Consider the following 9,830-nt stretch of genomic DNA (forward strand, 5'->3'; position numbering starts at 1 on the left):
AGGGGAGGTTTGTCCGGTGTGTGTGTGTGTGTGTGTGTGTGAGGGGACAGGGGCATCAAAAGGACAGTTCGGGCTGTGCGATGTGCCGAGCATCTTCACTTTGCCCTCCTCTGTGTGTGTGAGGAGACAGGACCAGTCCCGTCCGGGGGGGGGGACGTTCAGATCTGATCTCCTGTCTGTGATAGCCACAACAATAGCTTCCATTTTCCTCATCAGCCTCCGGCTCAATCGATACACACACACCACACACTGATATGATGCTGCTGTCGGCCCATTTGGGTTCAGATGTCTGCAGCAGAGGAGGATCTGATGAATCATGTATTGATCTTCTGTCTCCCCGGCCAGGTGTGAGTGTGTGTGTCTCTGGGGGGGGGGGGGGGTAACCTTAAGTGACCTGACAGCATGTGGTGGTGTGTTTTTCCTCCTCCAGCCTCTCCACACTGTAAGGACGCAGCGATGCCCCAGCAGAGGCAGGACCTGTCTCCGTCCCGCCGCCTCGGCCTGGCTTCCCCCCGCCTCCAGACACCGAAGCCCGGTCACCACTTCCCATGAGGCCTCCAGCAGCACTCATCCTGACCGCTCTGTATGGGGCCTCCCGCATATGAAGTAGGTTCATACTGTGGTCAGCGATGGGACCTCTCACCTCTCTGTCTCTGTCTCTCAGCTCCTCGGCTCTATGAAGCACTTTAAATCAAAGTATTGAACTGCTCCTTCTGTCCCAAACATGATTTTACAGAGTCACATGAACAAAAGGTTGGGAAACAGCCAGATCAGATCAGTAATCTACATCATTCATTGATCTCCCAATTCACGCTGATCATTTCAGGGTTGCGGCCTTGATGCTCAGATAATTGATTAATTGAAAAGCAGATGATGAGCCAACGTGTATGGAACATCCTGAATGTTCGGCCTGCTCGTGCCGCCTCGGTGACGCTGTTGATGCCGTCCACCATCGTCCCCCGTTACGAGCATAATGAAGTTACAGACACAGAAACGGTGCGATGAGTTGCTTTTCCCTCGCTGATCAATTATAATGCTCGCATGGCTGCGTTTTGTCTTCCCTCAGTTGACATGGAGGATGAAGATGGGACTTGTCTACTTGATGTTTTGTGGTGAGTTTTTTTTTTCCTGACTCTTACAGCAGGACTAAAAACAGTCTTCCATTGTGCTTATAATCATCCACCTCTCTTTATTTTGGCAGTGATCCCCAAGCCCTGAATGACTTCCTTCATGGGACCAATGAGGTAACAAACTGGATTTAAATAGAGAAAGCCTCAGATAAAAAAATCAATAGTGCAAATGATAAATTTGTGATGGGAATATTTCTTGGCACGTGGTGTGTGTGTTGCGGGGCTGACGGAGGGAATGAGAGTGATTATTTAACGCTGTGTGCATGTGGACGGAGCTAGCCCAGCCCAAAATTGACTGGTTTTATCTCACCAGCTGCAGACTGAAGACCTGCTCATTAACTCCTCCTCTGGGGAGCCTTCCCTCTTCACAGATGCCCCGGTGAGTGTCTGTATCTGCAGCCAGCAGCGTCACAACAAGCAGCATTTTCCCCACGAGAATCATTTTTTCTCTCCGTCTGTGCCTGAAACTGCTTCCTGTTGACTCCTGCTAATCGCACGCTTCTCCCCTCCTTCTCGCTGTGCTTCCTCTCTCCTCCCGTCTACCTCCTGCAGAGCCCTGTCTCTCTGCTGGGGGACGGCAGGGATTCCCCAGACACGCCCCCGCCCGGGTGTGTGGATCTGTCCTTCCTGGAGGAGGCCCTCCTGTCATCGCCGGAGGGTGGAGAAGACCCACAGGTGGACCAGGGCGGGCCGCCGGTGGAGGGGGGATGTGAGGCGAAGAAGGGAGAAGTGCGGGAGGTGGAGGAGGCGGAGGTGGCGTGTGACATCCTCCAGCAGAGCCTGCAGGAGGCCGACATTACCGAGCAGACCATGGCTCTGGAGGCGGGACTGGCCCAACCCGGGGACAGCCTGTCCCTGTACTCCCCTGCTCCCCTCCTCTCTCCCCCCACCGTTCCATTCGTACCCAAGTCTGTGACCTTGCCCGTCGCCCCGGCGTTGCCCAGAGACACCCAGGCAGCAGTGGAGCCCCCCCAGCCCTCCCTCCTGGCTGTGGGGCCTGGCTGCCCGTCGCTGAAACCTGCTGCTCCGCCTCAGCTGATGGGGCTCCTGCCAGGAAATGTGTTCCCTGCTCCTTCCCCAGAGACCTCCTTCTCTCTGAGTCCTGCTCAGGGCTCCAGTATGATCATCCACAAGGCCGTTCCCAGCGTGACCACCCGTCCGATTATCACTCCGACCCTGAGAGCCACAGCAGCAGCGCCGGGGATCGTCCTGCAGAGGGCTCCTCTGCCCATCCAGCCCAAGCTCCCCATCAGCATTCAGCCCAGACTGGTTCAGATTAGCCCCAAGCCTTCTGGGCAGAAACCCACTCCGGGTCTCACGTTTGTTCCTGGGACGGCCTCACCAAATATTTTACTGTCCCCACCCTCTGGCCAGAAACCGACAGCTTCAGCGCCGCAGCCCGGCCAGCAGCTCCCCAAACCGGTCAGCCTGCAGCTGGTCAACCAGGGCGGCTCCTTTGTGCTCCAGCCTCAGGGACTCTTCCAAGGCCAAAACCAGTTCCTTCTTCCAGGCCAGTCCCCCGTCACAATTTCTCAACCCCCTGGCACTGCTCGACCGCTGCTGACCTCCAGCCACCAAGGCCCGTCGGTCCACGGTGCGACTCCCTCCACCGGGCAGCTGGTAGACGGCCCCCAGATCCTGACTGTGCCCCAAAGACAGCTGAACTTCAGCCCCGTCTTCACCACCCCCACAGGGCAGCTAGCGCTCCGCCAGGCCACTGTGCTTTCAGGACCTCTGCATCTACAGTCAGCTCCCCCCACTGTCTTCCAGATGCCGGCACAGCTGGCAGGAACGTACACTCCAGGAGGACAGGGGCAGCGTGCCACCCTGGTCCACAGTCCCGCTCTTGGAAACCACATTACCTTGATCAACAGCTCTGGGGTGCTCCCCCCGGATCTCACTTCCATCTCAATCCTCAACGGCCCCTCGGTGGTCCAGGGACTGCCCTTTGCTGCCCAGGCCCCGGCTCCCCAGACGGAGGGCCAGCTGAGCCTCCAGCAGGCGTCGGTGGTGCTGCTGCCGGAGAGAGCCGTCCAAGAGGAGAGGACCGGCTCAGAGGAGGCCTTCCACCAGCTGCCACAGGTGACAGAGAAAATTCACTTCTGCCTTTTATACTGTAGATCTCGTACGAACGTCTATGACCATAAATCCACTGATGCTCAATGATTTGACACTTTGCTGACAACGACACTAAAACCAGACAAAAGGTCTCGGAAAAAAACTGTTACCAAATCTGATCCAGTCTCATTATTGTTTTGAAATGTGAAATCAGATTTACAGCAGGTTATAATCTCTGCCCCAGCCAGACGTTAACTCACAGTCTGGCTGAAAGAATAAAGTTTTGAATTCAAGTCCTTAGCTGAGGTTGTTTCAGAGACAAACTACATCTCTTTGGCTTCATCTCACCCCGTCTGCTCTTTCAGCCGTATGGACACGTCCTCCAGCACGTCTCGGTGCAGCCCTCCCCTCCACCTGTAGTCACGCTCCTGCAGCCTCCTCCTGAACCAGCTCTGGTCCCAGAGCCAGCTGTGGAGATGCCCAAACTTCTGATCCCCCCAGCGGACGTCACCCAGGCGGCAGAGGAGGTGGCTCACTCCATGAGTCAGAACCAGGCCTTTATGCAACATCTGGAACAGGTCAGAGGTTCTACAGAGAGACAAAACACCTGTAGCAGACTTAATTGTTAATAGAGATGTTGAATGACTGTCAGAGGAGTTACAGTTTAGTGAAGCTGAATATTCAGATCCGGACCACAGGAGTGTGGTGACGGTGAAATGTGTGGTTCCAAATCAAATCTATCCAGATTGTTCACATCAGATCATCATCTTTTTATTTGTTTCAGTAAACAATAAATGTGAGAAAAGTTCAGAGTTATTTTCACTGAGCCAGTAAAAAAAGGCAGATCACAACGGGAGAGTTTTTGAATCTGGATTTTAAGAGACCTCCTCTGTGAGGGGCAGCAGCTGGATGCGGCTTCACTGTGTTTGATTCAACTTGAAGAGCTGCTGAGGAGCCGACTGCTTCCAGTAAAGTCCATCTAACTGCAGCGTTTCTCTTCACTTCCACCACAGCAAGCACTTAGCTCTCCCATCGCCACCGAACTGTTGGTTGGAGCGTTGCCAGTGGTGCCGCTGGAGTCTCTCGCCTCCCCCGCGGCCAATGAGAGAGAGACCCAATCTCAGACCCATGCAGTTCCCGTGATGCCCGACCAGCGTGCTGAAGCTTCCCCGCTTCACTCGGACCCCGAGGACACGCTCTGCTCCTCCCCTCCTGTTCAGGACGCTGCTGGAAGAACAGCTCCGGGAACTTTCTCCCCTCCAGCTGGAGCTGAGAGTTCAGCCCCCCAGACTACCGCTGCCCAGCCCCTCATCGAGCCACAAGTCCAGTACCAGGTCTCTCGTCAGCTCCAGGTCTCGCAGGCCTTATTTGCCCAGAAGCAGGTGCAAATCCAGGCGTCTGCTTCCCAGCCGGTGCCTCCTGCTCAGGCCCAGGCCCAGGCCCAGGTCAGGGTCCAGGTCCAGGTCCAGGTCCAGGCCCAGCCTCAGCCCTCCACCCATCCTTCGGTCCACAGAAGCCCCCCCTCTCTGCTCGTCAGCGTCTCGGTGCCTCAGCAGCAGCCTGATCTCAAGGCTGCTAGTCTCTCCAAAGGAGGAGACCACTCCGCTGTCCAACAGCACACACAAAACAGTGAGTGAGAACCCAAACGTTACAGTTTGACTCCAACTTTCATCACTTTGTATCACTGAGGTCCTTCAATCACTTCTCTCCACCTCCATCATCATCATCATCATCATAACCGTCTGTCTCCGTCTCTTCGTCAGAGCCAACAGCTGCCTTGGCCGTAGAGAGTAAAGCGTTTACTCTCGATGTCCGTCCACCCTCTCCTGCAGCGCAGGGTGTCCAGGTTCATGCCCCCCCAGCTCCCAGGGAGTGTGCCCCCATCCAGACAAACCAGCAGACCGGCACCAAGGTGGGAAATGCCTCGACCTCCGGACCAGCTCATTAAAGAATCCAGACTTTTATTGAAGGATTAGAGAAGCCTCCAATGGCCCTCACTAATAATTCATCAGCCAGTTAGTTTAAATCATATAAAATCAAATATTTACATTTCAGAAGCTGAGCTGAAAAAAAAAAAAAAAAAAAATCCAAAAAGTGGCTGATAAAATGAACCACCAAGCCAATAAAAGCCAAAAAGAATACACATTTGTACGATGGATTTAATAGTTCCTCCTCAGCTGACATTGAGCTCTGAAATGATGATTTGTTAAATGCATCCAAATTTATTATTAATGACTTGAAAATGGACTCCCGTCTCCGTCCTTTGATCTCATCCAAAATGTTGTGTGTCTGCCAGCTGGCAGGTCCTCAGGAGCCGCAGAGAGACGACAGGCTCACACCAGCAATGCGCAGGCACAGGTAAGAGACACACAACTGCAGGAAACCACAGTGAGACGCACAACAACGCTGGCTGTGAGAAATAAACGGACTCGAAGTGAAACTCTCTGTGGAGCCTGTTCCACCTGACGGATGAAGAATTGACGGCAGATTCGTGGCTGCTGTGTGTGAAAATGCTTGCTGTTCCGTCTGTCTTTGCTGGAAACACACTCTGCATCCCCTTCGGGATCCTACTCGTCATGATCCTGAGATGTGATGCACAGCAGAGGAGTTTTCTCACCTCGCTGAATTTCACAGAGATGGATTAAAGCTGATTCTTCACCGATGTTTCCTAATCTCAGCGCTGAAGGACTCTTTTTACTACGATTACTACCACCAGCTGCCATCTTTTGGAACAATCACAACTCTCCAGATAAAAGCTGCGATGTGTAAAACGTCTAACTGCTGACTGAAAACCGCCACGTTCAATCATCACAAATGTCCATTCAGTTATTGCTGTGCAGTCTGCAGTCTGAGGCCGCTGCCATCTTCCTGACTGTGTCCTCAGGTTCCAGCAGCAGCTTTGCTTGGACCACGCAGCGGTGCAGCGCCCGTTCACCGGCCCGGCCTTTCCCACCCTGAGGGACGCCGTGAGACGCCTGCTGCCGTACCACGCCTGCGCCGATCACCTGCCAACTCAGACTGACTTCATGTTAGGTCAGTGAGAGCGGCCAGAGGGCCTTAGGCCACAGAAGCTCTGCTAAACTACTTATCTCACAAAAGACACCCACATTTGTGCTCACAATGTACTTTTTGTCTAAATGTATTAGGGTTTTAGTGTCTTCCCCCTGATTTAGTCCTCACATCCAAAAAGGTCAAACTCTGTTTTTCTGTTTTTCATCCCTTTGTTGTGATTCATGCTGTTGATCAGCCTGTCGATGTCTGTCCACAGTGGACCGGGAGTTCGACACTGTGTCTGGTTTCCTGCTGAAACGCACCAAGGACATGGTCAACAAATACCGGCAGCTTCTGGTCCGAGAGGCGCAGGTGAGCCTGGCCGCCCCGCAGGTCCGAGCTCCGAGTCTCCGACCTGGATGTTAACTATTAAGTTTCAGTTCAGACATCGTTTACTTGGTATCAAGCTCGTTGGGAGAGCAGGGGGGCTTTGGGTCTCCCGGCCCTCCTGGGTGTGGAAATGAGGCTCTGAATGACCTGAACGCAGACGCTCAGGTCAGGTGGAGCTGTTTGTTTTAATGGGACATGAACTGGTTTCCACAGCAGGAGAGTCCGTCCGCAGAGATGGTGATGCTGGAGCGTCTCTTCCTTCAGGCTGAGAGATGCGCTTTAGCCGAGGACAGACGGAGAGCCCGCAGAGATCCAGGTCAGTTTCCCCACAGGAGATAATCACCATCTCTGTGTGTGTGTGTTTTGCCAGGAAAGCAGCTGTTTCAAATCTCAGGCCTGAGCCAGAAAGCCTGACGGGGCCCTCTTTTCTTTTTTATCCATACAAACTAATTTGGTTTGTGATTTGGCGCCTCGGAGCCGACACTTAACCTCCGTGTTTGCTCCAGAGCAGCTCCCAGGTGTGAGTGTGTAATTAAGCTGTGTAAATGTGGAGCGAAGGCGTGCTGGGAGAGACTCAGCGTGGTGACAGAAAAATTGCATGCAAGAGGTTAAGAGCAAATTACAGCAGGGCTGTTCTGGTAATTAAAAAGTTGGATGGGGGAGAAGGAAGCTGTTGAAGACTTAAATGTCAGACCTCAGAGCCGTTTGACCTTTGAATTTTATGAATCACAGACTGTCAGGTGATATTTGATGCTCTCCAAAACCAAACCTTCACATTTACATTTACTCTTTAGCAGAAATGTTTTTCATCCATAATGAACAGATTGTTCTTTTTTTCATACTGTGGTTCCTAAAATAAATGCATATGGATGAAAAACTGCAGGCTCAAACTGTAAAATCCTCTCGCCCCCCCCAGAGTCATTCATGGTGGCCTTGGCTGCATCGGCGTCTTCCCATCCTGGTGCCCCCTCCTCCGGGCCGTCCCACCTGAACCCCTCCGGCAGCCCCTCCTCTCCACCAGCCTGGACCAGACTGTCTGACCGGCCCCCTGGACTGAAGACGTACCGCTCCAGCTCCCGGGGAGCTCTCAGGCTCACCATCAAGCAGGAGTCCGGCTCCCGTAAGGTGGTCCACAACTCGGTCTGCGACCCCGGACTCAAGAGGGACCACACGGGGCAGCTGACCAACGGCGGCGCGGCCGTGAATGACCGCCACTCTCAGGCACCCAGCGGAGCAGCCCAGGTCTCCAACGGAGCTCTGCCCAGTCACGCCGCGGAGGAAGTCCCACAGGTAGCACCCGATCCCAAAACAAAAGCCCCAAATTCTCTTTCTGGTCCAGATCCGCAGGCCTCCTGCTTCGGGTCGTCTCCCAGAGATGTCAGCGCCCCCAAACTGAAATGTTACAGGGCGGAGGCGTCGCCGCAGACGGAGCAGCGGTTCAGCCCGCTGCCTCCATCCCTCCAAGAGGACCACATGCTCAGTGAACATCTGCAGAGTGCCATCGACAGCATCCTGGAGCTCCAGCGCCTGCAGGGCCCCTCTGTGGCCCCGACCAGGGCCACGTCGGGCCCTTCGCTGGACCAGGCTGTCACCAGCATCCTGGAGGGACACCTGTGAGGTAATCTGTCCCGACAGACATCCAGCCAGACACACAAACATCTGTCTGAGGTGGCGGACTCGACTTTTCCACTGGGCCCAGGTCGAGAAGAGATTTCGTTCCTGGGTTTGAGATTTTACTATAAATGAACTGATTGTTTGAAAGAAGAGAGAGGAGGGGAAAAAAATTAAGAGGCACTATAAAGAGATGCATACCAGACATCAGCACTATCTATAGTCTGATAGATGTTAGATACTTCATTTTGATGTACGTTTGTGGAAAAAAAATCTATTTGAATAGGAGCTATATTGTTTCAGTGGTAGTTAAGTCATTCAGAGGTTTACGACACTGGTGTAACCTTCATCAGCATATAGTATATAAGTAATAGGATAACGAAAACGTGGAGTAGACTGAGATTATTCAATAGTTTTTTATAAGATTTCTTTCAGGAAAAAAACAAAACAACAAAAAACAAAACACCAACAAACAAACAAAAAAACGTGAAGTTTCCTTTTGCATAGTGCCAAGCTTCCAGGGTATTTATTTTGATAATCTGTGCCAATTGTGTTTTCAGATGAGTTGCATCAAGAAAGGCAGCAGAGTGTGTGTGAAGTGTGTGTGAGTGTCTTCATTTGGAAATCATTTGTGTGGATCTAAGGAGAGTGTGTAACACAGATTGCATCCTGCGACAGGGCGGTGCAGGAAAAAACCCAACATCTCGGCTTAACGAATGAAAAACTCCAAAGAATTTGTGACTCGCTACATCCTGATTACACCAGCAAACATCCGTGTTGTGTTTCTACCCACAAACTGGAGTGTGTGTTTGTTATAGCAGAAAGAACCCGAAGGGGCACAGAAAAAAAAAAGGCAGTTGATCTTTTCTTTTTGTTTGTTTACATTTTGGTTTGGATCCTGACTGTGAGATGGTTTTCTGTCTGTTTCTGAGACACAAACGCTCTCCCATACTGTGTGTGTGTCTGTGTGTGTGTGTGTTAACATGCAAGCAATAATGAGTTGGGGTTGTTAGGAGCAGAGGGGGTGCAGTGAGGAGGAGGAGGGGATCTTTGCCTGTTCAGCTTCTCATCATCTTTGGATAAAAATTTTGTTCTTTTTAAGGAATGAAAGATGCTTATTTGGTCATCAAAGCCCGTTTAGTGTAGAAGTTGTGTTTCTATCATGTTTTAAGGGCTCGGGGGTCCCAAAACAACATGAATGATCAAAAAAAAAAAAAAAAAGATATGAGAAAAACACCAAAACTGCAGTTTGTTCTCCAACGACAGACACTGTACAGAACCTGAGCCTCTCTGCATCATCAAAGAGCCTTTGACCAAAAACAACAACACTAATATCTAAAGGAATCACATTTTCACGCTTCCCTCCGTCAAATGATTGGTCTGTCTGCTCAACCAGCCGTTTTGGAGCAATATATAATTTTATTTTTTTTTTTGCAACATTATTATTATTATGTTAATGTGACAATCTTTATCAGCCTGAGTGAGAATGTGAATTCTGAAATGAGATCGGCGTTTCCACTCTCCCTAAATATTCATCTGTGGATGGATTTCACCCTGAAATGTAAAATCTGCAAAAAAAAAACAAGCTTCTTTTTGTTTTTCTTTATTGTAATATAAATTGAAAATGTGCTTCAAAGATTTAATGTTTGG

This window comes from Echeneis naucrates, chromosome 22 (genome assembly GCF_900963305.1).
Source record: "Echeneis naucrates chromosome 22, fEcheNa1.1, whole genome shotgun sequence".
Classification (NCBI taxonomy): domain Eukaryota; kingdom Metazoa; phylum Chordata; class Actinopteri; order Carangiformes; family Echeneidae; genus Echeneis; species Echeneis naucrates.